A 14839-nucleotide genomic window follows, 5' to 3' on the forward strand; every position below is an offset into this window, starting at 1 on the left:
ACTCTATCTGTACAAAAAATTGGAAAATATCCTCGGGTGAGGATAAAAAAAAAAAAAAAAAAAAAAGAAGTAATTAAGGTAGCCTGGCTGGTGTGGCTCGGTGGTTGAGTGTCGACCCATACACCAAGAGGTCGCAGGTTCGATTCTAGTTCAGGACACATGCCCGGGTTAAAGGCTCGATCAAGGTGTATATCAAACCCTATATATCAAGTTTCTAAAAAGCAAGGTGCAGCCCTGGCCGGTTTTGCTCAGTGGTTAGAGCATCGGTTCATGGACCAGAGAATCCTGGGTTCGGCTCCCACTAAGGGCACGTACTACCTTAGTTGTGGTTCATCCCCAGCCCTGGTTGTGATCATGCAGTGGCAGCCAGTCAATGTGTCTCTCTCACATCAATGTTTCTCTCTCTCTCTCTTCCTCCCTCCCTCCCTCCCGCTCTATCTGAAGATAAATGCATAAAATATCCTCGGGTGAGAATAAAAATAAATAAATAAAAAACAAGGTGCAGAACAATGTGTATTACATGCCAATTTATGTGTGAGTTTTCTTTAATGGAGAAGAAAGACATCCATATATACTTTCAAGTGTAGAGACAATATGCAAAGACACATGACTATCTGCAAAGGCACAGGTGCAGAGACTATCTACAAAGACACATCTGCTAGATAACAGTGGCTGCTTCTAGGAAGGAATGGGTAGACTTATTTTTAATCATATTCTCTTTTGTACTAAAGTTTTCACCATGTGCATGTATTTCCTTTACTTTTAAAAACAGAACTACTAAAATGAAAAGATATCCAAAACATATTTAATAATGAAGAAAAACATCATCACTGACTGGTGTGGTTCAGTGGTTGAACATTGACACCAGTTCAATTCCCAGTCAGGGCACATGCCCAGTTTGTGAGCCCAATCCCCAGGGGGGACAATCAGGAAGCAGTCAATCAATGTTCTCTCTCATCAATGTTTTTTTCTTTTTCTAATCCTCACCCAAGAACATGTTTTTTGTTTTTTGTTCAGACAGAGTGGGAGGGAGAGAGGAAGAGAGAGAGAGAGAGAGAGAGAGAGAAACATCGATGCAAAAGGGACACACTGAATGGTTGCCATCCACACGACCCAACCAGGGCAGGGAACAAACTTCAACTGAGATACATGCCCTTAGCAGGAACCGAACCCGGATCTCTCTGGACCGCAGCCAATGCTCTAGAGCCAAACCGGCCAGGGCTCTCATCAATGTTTCTATTTCTCTCTCCCTCTCCCTTCCTCTCTTTCTAAAAATCAATCAAAAAAAAAAATTTTTTTTTTTTTTTAAGAAAAACACCATCAGCAAACCTGGTCTAACAGCTAACAAGTCCTGATAACCCAATTTTACCTAAATCCTAGATCTATTTCATAAGTATAGGCAGTTCTTTTGGTTTGGTTTGGTTTGGTTTGGTTTGGTTTGGTTTGGTTTGGTTTGGTTGTTGTTGTTGTTGTTATTCCTCACGCAAGGATATTTTCCATTGATTTTTTTTTTTTTTTTTTATCCTCACCCGAGGACATTTTTCCATTTTTTGTTCAGGTAGAGTGGGAGGGAGAGAGAGGAACAGAGAGAGAGAGAGAGAAACATTGATGCGAAAGGAACACATCGAGTGGCTGCCACCCGCACGACCGACCAGGGCCGGGGACAAACTGCAACCGAGGTATGTGCCCTTAGCGGAAACCGAACCCGGGTCTCTCAGGACCGCAGGCCGACGCTCTAACCGCTGAGCCAAACCGGCCAGGGCTTTTTTTTTTTTTTTTAATCCTCACCCGAGGCTATTTTTCCTTTTTTTTTTTTTTTTGTACAGATAGAGTGGGAGGGAGAGAGAGGAAGGGAGAGAGAGAGAGAAACATCGACGTGAAGGGACACATCGAGTGGCTGCCACCCGCACGACCAACCAGGGCCGGGGACAAACTGCAACCGAGGTACATGCCCTTAGCGGGAACCAAACCCGGGTCTCTCTGTACCGCAGGCCGACGCTCTAACCGCTGAGCCAAACCGGCCAGGGCTCCATTGATTTTTAAAAAGAGTGAAAGGAAGAGGGAAACATCAATGTGAGAGAGACACACTGATTGGTTGGCTCCTGCACAACCCCAACTGGAGCCAGGATGAACCTGCAACTCACCTATGTGCCCTTGACCAGAATAGAACCTGAAACCCGTCGTCGGGTCGGCGCTCTAACCGCTGAGGCAAACTGGCCAGGACTAGGGAGTTTCTTTTAATGCCCTACACACGTATTTTAACAGCCATAAAAATATTCACATCACTTGTCTCAGTAATTCCACTTCTTCCAATTAGTACTGCAATGTAAATCATTCAATTTACCAACTGTATTTCAACAATTAAAACGTTTGTATCCTTTTAAAAAAATAAACAATACCACTTCAGATAATTTATCCAAAATGAAGAAAATATTTTACCAAGAAACAATAAAATGCTATAACATTAAAACAGAATTGCGTCCTGGACAGTTTGGCTCAGCAGTTGGAGCACTGCCCTGTGGACCAAATCCGGTCATGGGGACATACCTTGACTGCGGGTCGTGTGGGTGGCTGCCAGATGATGTGTCTCTCTCACATCGATGTTTCTCTCTCTCTCTCTCTCTCTTTCTGCCCATCTCACTCTACTCTCTCCCCCTCCACGCTATCTGATGATAAACAGAAAAATATCCACAGGTGAGGATTAAAAAAAAAACAGAATTGCAACAACAAAAAATTAACAATATATCACAGGATAAAATGTTTTACATATTAAAAATAGTTGTGAATGACCAATGAACACAGACAACAAAGCTGGGGAGGGGAGGAGGGTGTCAATGGGGATAAAAAATGAGACATATCTGTAACAAAAACAAATTAATAAAAAAATTTTTTTAAAAAGTTGTGAAGACCTGGCTGGTGAGGGTCAGTGGTTGAGCATCAACCCATGCACCAAGAGGTCACTGGTTCAGTTCCCGGTCGGGGCACATGCCCAGGTTGTGGGCCAAATCCCCAGTGGGGGGCATGCAGAAGGCGGCCAATCAATGTTCTCTCTCATCGATGTTTCTATCTCTCTCTCCCTCTCCCTTCCTCTCTGTCTAAAATCACTAAAGGAAAAAAATTTTATTAAAAAAAAAATAGTTATGAAGACTGCCAATATAGTAACATAATGTTATTAAAAACATACCACCACTAACTGTTAAAATTTTGTATTCTAATGTGTAAAAAACAAATGGCAAAGAGTTTAACAGCAGTTGTGCTGGCCCACATATGTGCATGGGGTGCATGTGCATGTTAAAGAACAAGACCAGGTGCCTAACAGGTCTTAGCCAACTTCACTTCATCAGGACATAGATCAGAACCTACTGCATGTTACAAAAGGCTTCTGTCTTCCAAGAAACAATTCTATTAACTATAAAAGTCAGCAGGATATTTCAATGCCTACTTAACACTACATTGAGTAGGACAGAAATCCTGCCTTCAAAGGTCTTGAAAACATTTCAATAATTTACTGAATGCCTACTCTGCCAAACACTATGCTAGAAAGCTTGACATACATCACCTTATATAATTTACTGGTTATAAGCAAAAGAGGCTAACACAATTTTAAGTACTCTGATTGCTACAAAATTACACTTCACATGCCATAAATTTTCAAAAGAGTAATAAATGAGAATAATTTAGTAGACTGTGAGAATAAATCTCTAGTTATTGCCAACCTAAGTGGAAGAAACAAAGAAACAAACAAAAAGATGAATCCAAGTCACTAAAGACCCTGAAAGCTAGGCAGAGTTGTTTTAATTTAACCTGGGTAGTGAACAAGAGGAACAGTATTTTGTGTATGTATGTGTGTGTGTGTTTAGGAATACCAATCTTGTACCTGTATTCCAAGGTGTACTGACAAAGATAAGCAGATAAAGTAAAGGAACTCAGCTATGAAACTACTTTAATAATCCAAGATTTACATGAAAGACCTGCACTAGAGTAGGAGCATGGAAAGAGAAAATAAATAGTTGACCAGTTTGTGGGTGGAGGGTGGGTTTAAGGAGGTGGTAAATCTTGAGGGAGATATTTAATCTGGGAATAAGTTTGTACCAGAGATAAATGGAGAAGTCAGAAGAAAGCAATTATGTTTAAGGCATTCTTATAAGAAAACAGCATTTTCAAAATCAGTAAACAAATTCTGTCCTAAGTCTATCAAGGGTGAAATCATGTGCCAGCATGTATCAGAAATCCTACATACAAGCATACGTTTGCAGCAAAAAAATAAATAGTAAGTCACTATATGACCTAGACAACACACATTATATTAGTTGAGAAACCAACTACAAAACTAACCATGATCATTTAAACTGCTATACCTGCCCAGCCGGTATGGTTCAGTGGTTAAGCATTGACCCATGCACCAAGAGGTCACCTGTTTGATTCCCGGTCAGGGCACATGCCCAGGTTGTGGGTCAAATCCCAAGTGGGGGGCATGCGCAGGAGGCAGCCAATCAATGCTCTCTCTCATTAATGTTTCTATCTCTCCCTCTCCCTTCCTCTCTCTCTAAAATTAATAAAGAAAAAAAAAGTAAAAACTAAATCATTTCTCTGTATCATCACAAGTAACTTTATTCTGAGAATGCACAATCCTACCAACTTTTGAACTAGCGGAAAAAAGAAAAAAAAAGAAACACTCTACTAGAAAAAGCAGGATACCCCCGAAAGTATGTGTATCACATGGTTTGCAACTGTATTACAGTAAAATAGTTAATGTGAGCAATCTTAATATGCCTCGAATTTTGAAACAATTCACTCAGATTTAAATAAATTAAAAGTGTATAATGTGCCCCACTGTTGTGGCTCCCAGGATTGAGCATTGTCCCAGGCACCATGAGGTCACCCAGAGGTCGCTGGTTTGATTCCCAGTCAGGGCACATGCCCTGGTTGGGGACTCAATCCCCAGCAGGGGGCAGCTCATCAATGTTTTTCTATCTCCCTCTCCCTTCTTCTCTAAAAATCAATAAAATCATATTTATAAAAAATAGTATATAATGAATTTAAGCATCACGTAATTGCCAAAGAATTGTCTCCAGAATCTCAGTCTTCACAAAAATCTTTGCCATTGATCAATTCTTTTGTGAAAGCTGTTTGTCATAGGTTTCTTTTCTTAGACTTTTGGGTTTTATTTTGTTTTTAATGTTTGTAAAGAATCATCTTACAGTGATATTTTTAAAAGACAGTGACTAAGTCCGGCCGGTGTGGCTCAGTAGTTGAGCGTCGACCCACGCACCAAGAGGTCACTGGTTCGATTCCCAGTCAGGGCACATGCCCAGGTTGTGGGCCTGATCCCCAGTGGAGGGCATGCAGGAGGCGGCCAATCGATGTTCTCTTTCATAGATGTTTCTCTCTCTCTCCCCCTCTCCCTTCCTCTCTCTCTAAAAAATCAATAAAGGAAAAAAAAATAAAAACAGGTGCTGTGTCCTGGACTTCCCTCCTAAGATCTCCCATTTATTTTTTAAAAAAGACAGTGATTGCCCTGGCCGGTTTGGCTCAGTGGTTAGAGCGTCGGCCTGCGGTCCTGAGAGACCCGGGTTCGGTTCCCGCTAAGGGCACGTACCTCGGTTGCAGTTTGTCCCCGGCCCTGGTCGGTCGTGCGGGTGGCAGCCACTCGATGTGTTCCTTTCACATCAATGTTTCTCTCTCTCTCTCTGTTCCTCTCTCTCCCTCCCACTCTATCTGAACAAAAAATGGAAAAATGTCCTCGGGTGAGGATAAAAAAAAAAAAGAAAAAGACAGTGACTAAGAGCCAGAGTGGCACATTTATATTTTATAGGAGCAGAAATGACACCAATTTCTCCAACTGAAAGTAGCAGAGGTAAGAAATTTGGTGTCAGAAGTAAACAAACTTGAATCTTCAACACGTCACATTCAGGATATGAATTAATTGTGATCCTAAAGAAAACTTAATTGGCCCTGGCCGGTTTGGCTCAGTGGTTAGAGCGTCGGCCTGCAGTCCGGAGAGACCCGGGTTCGGTTCCCGCTAAGGGCACGTACTTCGGTTGCAGTTTGTCCCCGGCCCTGGTTGGTCATGCGGTGGCAGCCACTCGATGTGTCCCTTTCACATCGATGTTTCTCTCTCTCTCTCCCTCCCGCTCTATCTGTACAAAAAAAAAAATGGAAAAATGTCCTCGGGTGAGGATAAAAAAAGAAAAAAAAGAAAACTTAATTGCCAAATAGTAATTTTTAAAAATAAGACAGCCCTAGCCCTGGCCGGTTTGGCTCAGCGGTTGGAGCATCGGCCTGCGGTCCGGAGAGACCCGGGTTCGGTTCCCGCTAAGGGCATGTACCTTGGTTGCAGTTTGTCCCTGGCCCTGGTTGGTCGTGCGGGTGGCAGCCACTCGATGTGTCCCTTTCACGTCGATGTTTCTCTCTCTCTCTCTTCCTCTCCCTCCCACTCTATCTGTACAAAAAATGGAAAAGTGTCCTCAGGTGAGGATAAAAATAAATAAATAAAAAATAAAATAAAATAAAATAAGACAGCCCTACCTAAACTCCTAACCTGATATACAAAATTATGTTCTTCATCACTCTTCCATCTCTCTCAGATAATGGTAACATAAGAAATGAGTAAAATAATTTTCCTATTCCTGGCTCTGATTTAACTAGAATCAAGGATGAGTTTTTAGGAGAATCTTCTTTTCCATGTAATACATACAATGAGGAAATAAAAATTAATCTAAAAGCACTGGGGTGGGATATTTTCAGAGAGGGGCGAGGAGAGGATTGGGTAGTATGTATAACAGGAAGAAAAAGAAAAATATAGAGAATTTATAGATTGTTGCCACAACCTCCTTAAAAAAAAATTAACTTCTTATGTTTGTGAACAATTATTATTATACTTGATCTTAGCCAAAAAGCTGAGAAGTGATAATTATTTTTAAAAAACAAATTTTTAGATCGCAGATAAAACAGTTAAGAATTATATGACTTTCAGAGCATTAAAATACTGGCTTTGAAATTACTGTAAGCTTTTCAGAATATTATAAAACAATAAAACACAAACTATTTCACAAGTTTCCCCCACAACCACTGGATAATCACTTCCCCAGTCCCTAGTATCAGTCTGCTTCTCCTTCTAATACCTTGCTCTAATTTTAAGTTGAGATGGAGCTATTACCCAGAGATACCTCAAAGATATATTTTACATATAACATGCTCAAGTCTACCCCCAAAAAATTGCTAATTAGCTATTTCTATACAACAGCTCCTGAATGGAGCTTAGGCCACAGGAAGAATAGATAATCCATGGCCTTTGCTGAAGTCTACCATTCACCTGCCTCAGGAACTTGAAAAAATGTTTCCCATTTTTTTACCCACAACAAACATTGTTTGGCCACATCAACAGCCTTTGAACCGAATAGAAACTAATAAGTCACAAGACAACAGGGTCTCCCAGTCCATTTTCTCAAAACTTTAAAGAGTATTCCATAGGGGGATGTGGGGTCCTGAGGAGGAAGGAGAGTCTCATTAAACAAGTTTAAGAAACACTGAATTAAACAGATTTTCTGGAGATTAAGAAGTACAAATTGGTTGTTACAAAATAGTCATGGGGATGTCAAGTATAGCATAGGGAATATGGCCAATAATACTGTGATAACTATGTTGGTGCCAGATGGGTACTGAAATATCAGGGGGACCACTTTGTAAATTATATGATTGTCTAACCACTATACTGTACACCTGAAACAAATATAAAATAATACTGAATGTCAACTGTAACTGAAAAATAAAATTAAAAAAAAAAAAACATTCTCAGCCCTGGCCAGATAGCTCAGCTGTATAGAGCATCAACCAGATACCCCAAAGTTGCAAGTTCAATCCCCATTCAGGAAACATACAAGAATCAACTGATAAATGCATAAATAAGTGAAACAATAAATCGATGTTTTCTCTCTCCCCCCCCCATCCCCACTTCCTCTAAAATCAATAAATGAAAAAATCAGTAATTAAAAATAAACAAACAACCCTGCTACTGTGGCACTGTCCCATTGACTGAGAGCTCCAGGTTAGATTCCTGGTCAGGGCACATGCCCAAGTTGCAGTCTCAATCCCCAAGGGGTAGGGGGAGTAGGAGGCAGCCACGATGTTTCTCTCTCTCTGTCTTCCTCTCTCTCTAAAAAAATCAGTAAAAACATATTTTAAAAATAAGCAAACAAACAAACAAACAGATTCTAACTCCTCTCAACCTTTAATAAACATATACATTATGAACTTCCACAATGGGGGTATAATAAGTAGGGTTTCAATTAATCTGACACCCCCCTCCATGGAAACATCTTTCAGGTATTCTGAAACACTAGAAAAACAACACAGGCTTTACTCTTAAAATTGTCCCCCAACCCCTATCTCTACTGGTTTATAAACCCTTAGAATGATCTAACATTCCCTCTGCCCCTATAATGAGCAAAACAAATAATATGACCTAAAATAATTCAAACATTTCCATGGCTTATTCTTTGTACTACTTATACTATTTGTACACTTTCTGAAACAAATGAGGGTATAGATGGTGATTTAAATCTTACTATTCTAGCCTGGTCGGCGTGGCTCAGTGGATTGAGCATCGCTTCATGGACTGAGAGGTCCAAATTCAATCCCCAGTCAGGGCACATGCCCGGGTTGTGGACTCAATCCTGAGTACAGAGCCTGCAGGAGGCGGCCAATCGATGTTCCTATCTCCCTCTCCCGTCCTCTCTCTTTAAAAAAATCAGTAAAACCATATTTAAATAAACCTTTGTACACTAATATTCACAGTGATAGTTTAATTCCACTTCGAAAGATTCTCAAAGTTGAGCTCCTCTCAGAGAGCGCTCAGCTGGTGAAACAAATACTAGTAGCTCCAGTGTATTTAATGAAAACCCTGAAACCACAAATAGTAATGCTTTGTTTTTTTGTTTTGTTTGTTTTTATTTTTATCCTCACCCGAGGACACTTTTCCATTTTTTGTACAGATAGAGTGGGAGAGGAAGAGAGAGAGAGAGAAACATCGATGTGAAAGGGACACATCGAGTGGCTGCCACCCGCACGACCAACCAGGGCCAGGGACAAACTGCAACTAAGGTACATGCCCTTAGCGGGAACCGAACCCGGGTCTCTCCGGACCGCAGGCTGATGCTCTAACCGCTGAGCCAAACCGGCCAGGGCTAGTAATGCTTTGTTAAAGTACTTTATTCTTTACTTTCTACTCCTCTTCATTGGCTTTTAAACAGATTTAAGAGCAAACAAAAAAATTACAAATATTCTTAAATTATCAACCAACAAAGCAAATGGATTGTATCTGATAGTTTACTTATGTTTTCTTCAACAAAATGTATCTTCTCATACTCCTTAACACTAATTAATACAGTATTCTTTTATTTCACCTTTATCTCTCCCTCTTGTTTAATTTGCTCCTCATTTGATCTGTCCTCAATCTCTCCTGTTTCCACAAGGCATAGCAAACAGTGATAATCTTTTTAACTGAAAAGGATGGCTGTGGTTTAACTTCGAACACTAGACGGCTTCATATGGCCACTTGGGACACAGAGAATGGACACAGGTGTGACTGAGACATTAATCCTACAGCTCTCCTGGGGTCTGCAGCACCTCGTGAGCCAAGAGCAGCCTCATCCATTTACTACAGTATGGCCTTTTCTATGTCTGCCTTGATTTCAAAAGGGTTAGGAAACACTATTCTAGAGCATACACTGCAAAGCAATAGCACTGGTAAATTTCTCATACACAAAATAGTTTAGGAAAAGGGGAGTTAGTAGAGAAAAATTCAATCTAGTCCTTAAAAAATATCAATAATTTTTTCCCTTTATTAATTTTTAGAGGGAGAGAGAGATAGAAACACCGATGAGAAAGAACATCAATTGGCCACCTCCTGCAAACCTCCCACTGGGGATCAGGCCCACAACCTGGGCATGTGCCCTGACTGGGAATCGAACTGGTGACCTCTTGGTATGTGGGTCAATGCTCAACCAGTGAGCCACACTGGCTGGGCTCAATAATTTTTCAATATAGCAGCTAAAACAGACTAGATTTTTGTTACTAAAATCTTCCCTTGAGGTTGGAGATATGGTTTATTTTAAAGAAAGCAGAAAACTTTTTATATATGACCAGCTAAATGCTAATTTTGTATTCCCCATATTTTCATAACCAACAGTTATATGAATGATCCTCTTCATAAAAATTAGTTTCCAATAAAATGTCATTTGAGTTCAAATGTGTAACTGATATACTAAACTAGCATTTAAAATTATCTAGTTATTACTAAGTGGGCAATGGCATTTTAATAACTAAACTATACATTTGTTCCTGAATGAGTATAAGCATGAGGTGACTCTACTGTAGGCAAGAAACTGTAATTCCTTTAAAAACCAAATAGGTTTCATATTCACTTTAAAATATGATCTTTGCAATAAATCCCGGTACACTGCTTAAAAGGAACCAGGTTACACCTAATTAAGTAGAGGGGAAAGTAGGAATAAAACACTAAACATTGTTCCTGAAATTCCTCAAAACATCGCTCTAGCGGTCCTAGAGGTGCTTCAAACTTCAATGTGTATAAAAAGCACATGGGGGTCCTGTTCAAATGCAGATTCTGATCCAGTAGGACTGAGATGGAGCCTGAGATTTCACATGAGCTTCAAAGTGATGCTTATGCTGCTGGTCCGTAGACCACACAATGCATACTTGGGACCTTACACCTTTGCTCCTATGACACTGATTAAGACAATAGACAAAAATTTAAACTGGCAATAATTTCCACTTCATAATTTTAATGGTTTCATGAAATTAATCTGGGGGAGAGATGGTTATTAAAATACTGATGTTTGGCGAAAATGCAGATAACTTCTTAAAAGTGGGGGCCAAAGAGCAGTTGTAATTAATAACAAGAGCAAACACCTATAGAGCACTTACTACGTGCCAGTGAATTATCTTAAGTACACTGTCCGGCCGGTGTGGCTCAGTGGTTGAGCACTGACCCTGCACCAAGAGGTTGCTGGTTCAATTGCTGGTCAGGACACACGCCAAGGTTGTGGGCCCGATCCCCAGTGGGGGGCCTGCAGGAGGCAGCGAATCAATGTTCTCTCTCATCGATATTTCTCTCTCCCTTCCTCGCTTTCTAAAATCAATAAAGGGAAAAAAAAATTTTAATTATCTGAAGTACACAGATTAACTGATTTGATTCTCATAACACTGTGAGGCAGGAACCATTGCTAGTCCTGTTAAACAGAAGGAAAACCTGAGTCACAAAGACATTACTTACATTGCACACAGCTAATAAATGGCAGAACCAGGATTTGAACACAGGCAGCCCAGTTTCAGATTCTACACTTTTAATCACTATACTAGCAATATGTTTCCCAAGAACACACAGCAGCAGAATTAAAATGGCAAGTCATAATGGCTCAGTCTTGGAGAAAACAATGTAAGTGTTAAAGCAGAGGAGCAACAAGGTGACAGACCACAGATGCTTGGTGAATACCATGACTTAACAACATTTAGTTTTTGCTATATTAGAAACTGTTCTGGACTTCAGAATAGCAAAATATTTGAGAGAAAAAATTTTTCCTAAAAAAATTGTTTTAATGGGACACCACTTTAGTGGCCAGACACCTCGTTTCAATTCATGAAATAAGCAGTTTGAGACCAGGATCACAAGGGCAACTAGTGAAGAATTTTGACATCCAGGACTTATGGCAGTGGCAGACACAGCTGAAATGGCAGGTCAAGAAAACTGCTTTAGCCCTGGCCAGTTTGGCTCGGCGGCTGAGCATCGGCCTGCGGGCCAGAAAGTCCCGGGTTCGGTTCCTGCTAGGGGCTCGTACCACAAAGAAAGAAAGAAAATTGCTTTAGCGAAAATATTTTGGACTGAAGAGATGAGTAACTAAAAGTAGAAACTGGTCAAGGACAAAGCCTAACATGACCAGGAATCTGATACTGTCAAGTAGAGGAAAAGAAGTGGCAAAAATAAGCTATTTGCAAACAAAGAAATAGAGGAATGAAACAAACATTAAAGTCTGAATTATTTTTAAGAGTGTAAGAACTGATCATTAGAAGAGATTTTCCAAGCAATGGTAAACTGTCCAGATAGTACAGCTGCAAAGATAGTGGACTAAACAGATAGATATGGTCAAACAAAAATATCATTTCAATGAGCCCAAATATGGATATGGCTGAGCAAGCACAAAAGAAGTCTCAGGAAACACATTACAAAGGCCTATAGAATATGCAGAAAGAGAAGGTTAACCCTCAAGCATCATCCAATTCAATCACCTGACAAACATTTCTAGGGATACAGGGGTGACCATGCCAAGTCAAAGCCCTGCCCTCATAGAAACTGTATTCTAATGGGGAAAACTAACAGATTTGGAAGAGAATATTGAATACTGAAGTCCTAGAATGAAGACCTTTGCTATATTGGGATATATAAATCTATTTATGGGAAATAAGTTCTAAACACTGTAAATTCAAACTCTCCCAATATATTTTAAGAGGAAAGATACTAATATATGTACATTTAAACTTCTTAAATATAGAGGTTTCAAAAAGTAAGACAACATATAAATGTCCCATTTTTATTTCTTAAAACGTGATAAATTGTGGCAAACATATTCAGAAGATCCAAGTTCCACCCCTATCCAATCAATCTACAACACCCACACTACAGAAAGCTGATTTAAACCTACCATTTCTTTCAAGTGTTTAACAAGCAATTCATTCTCTCTATACAAAATGAGAAACAATAGGAAAGTACACGTTCCAACAAGAACTACCCTTACAATGCATTACACAATTGGATGTCATTTGCTTTACAATGCTAAGATTTTTCTGTGCTATTGCACCCTATAGTCCATGAAGGATGTGGCCAACATTCTGTGGAACAAATACTGTGATCCAAAAGTCTGAAAATGTTACTCAAGTGTTTTTAAATATTCAAAACTCTTTTTTCATATCAAATCAAAAAGTGTCTAGCAAGCAAAGAGTAGGGGTAAAATGAACTGATTCTCTTTTCCCTTGTCACAAAAACCACACGTGAGTCAACTCAGGTATGCATGCTGCATCAGTGTCATATGGGACGTTAAACAGTCTAGTAAAGTCCTTCTGGACCAGAGATGCTCCTACAAAAAACATCCACTTCATTCAAGTACTAAGGGATATTTAAAGGTATTGCCTAGAAGGTGGCTCTAGAAGGTGTTGTCTCACGCTTTATTCCCTGGCACAAACTAATCTTGAGATTTAAACCTTCCTGGCTTTTAGGTGCATTTGAGACGACCGAGATTTGAAAAGCTCTCTGTATTCGATGCATTGGCAAGCAGGCCGTAGATCCAAGTAAGGCTGCAAAATGCTGTCTTAATGGGGAGAGTCCCTGACTTGCAGGAGTTAAAACCCTCACCCCTTATACTGCGATGACGTAATCTTCCACACTGCATTTTTCTTGGACTTAAAGGGGAGGAAAAAACAAACGAACAAAGAAAATTTCCCCCTAATAAGAGGAATTACGAAGGCGGCAGAACGGCAGTTTCGAGAGGCGGTTAGGTAACTCCCAGAAAGGGAAGCTTCAGCTGACCAGGCAGGGAGGCAGAGTTGGAGAAGCAATCGGAAAGGGTGTTAGGAACTCAACCCAGGGCAGGAGTAGAGAGACTGCAGGAGCGGCGACCAGACCCACCCCGCCGGGACCGAGCGTCGGGAGGCGAGGCTGCGGCGAGAAGGCGTCGCAGGCCGAGCCCGAGCCGCCACTTCCCCGCCGCGCTAGCAATTCCGCTCCCCTCCCCCCGCCCGCCGCAAAATGTCCGCGGCAGCGCCGGGCGAAGCAGGAAGTCGAAGCCCGGGCGCCGGGAGCCGAGTGAGCCCGGGCGCACGAACACAGACACTCCAGCTCAGCCCGGGCGCCTGCGAGCGGCTCCGAGGCCCAGACCCACGGCGCCCCGGCCCGCCGCCCGCCTCGGGGCCGGCGGGGCCGGCCGGGGGGAGGGGAGGCCGGGCGGCTGGGATGGGTGTGACTCCTTCCTTCCGCCGCTGCCCGGTGACAGCCCGGCCCCGCCCGCGCCCTCAGGCCGGCACCCCGCGCTCCGGCCGCACTCCCCTCGGCCGGACGGGCGCCCCCCGCCTTCCCCGCCGGGACCCCCTCCCCTCCGTTCGCCGACAGAACCCAGACCCGCGCTCGCCCGCACAGCGCCGCGCGAGCCGGGCACCCCCACCCCACCCCGCGACCCGCGCTCCCAGACTTCCCGGGAACCCAGAGGCGGGGTGTCCCCGCGGACGAGGAGAGGCCCGGGGCGGCGCAGTGGGGACGGAACGGTTGGGAAGCCGCTCCCGCGGGGAGCCTCAGGCCCCGCACTCACCTCAGCTTCTCCGCCGGGGCGTTGGCAGCACTGCGCGGGGTCTCCTCGGCTGCCGGACAGGGGCACGCGCCTGACGTCAGCACGCAGGCGACGCACGGTTGGGCACCCGCGGAAGTGGGAGGGACCGGGAGGCGAACTGAGGCCGAGCCACGGCCTGAATTCATCCCCCGCCCTCCCGCCGGCCGCCTATCGTGCACGCGCCTTCCTCGCTTGAGGCTGAGCTCCTCACGTCTTTCTGAGATAATTGCACTTATAATAATACTGTAAACGGTCGTTTGCAAAACGCTTCCACTAACATTTCTTTTGATCCTTGCAGTCTTGTGAAGTACAGTATTATCATCCCGTTTGCAGAGAAGAGGGAGACTACTCAAAGAGGGAGGGGAGTGACTTGCCGGAGACCACGCTGCAGGTGGATGACACTGTATTGTGTGGGTCTGCCGAGGCGTGAGCTGAACCGCCCTTCT

General features: G+C 42.6%; 1 protein-coding gene across 1 annotated transcript in view; it reads right to left on the reverse strand.

Annotated features, from left to right (window-relative positions):
• Window positions 1-14450, reverse strand: part of CDC42 (cell division cycle 42) — a 58603-nt gene extending 44153 nt beyond the window's left edge. The window contains exon 1 of the mRNA XM_036255350.1: window positions 14376-14450. The gene's annotated coding sequence lies outside the window, so the exon portion shown is untranslated. The remainder of the gene's footprint in view (window positions 1-14375) is intronic.
• Between the last annotated feature and the right edge of the window lie 389 nt (window positions 14451-14839).

This window comes from Molossus molossus, unplaced genomic scaffold (genome assembly GCF_014108415.1).
Source record: "Molossus molossus isolate mMolMol1 unplaced genomic scaffold, mMolMol1.p scaffold_m16_p_12, whole genome shotgun sequence".
Taxonomy (NCBI): domain Eukaryota; kingdom Metazoa; phylum Chordata; class Mammalia; order Chiroptera; family Molossidae; genus Molossus; species Molossus molossus.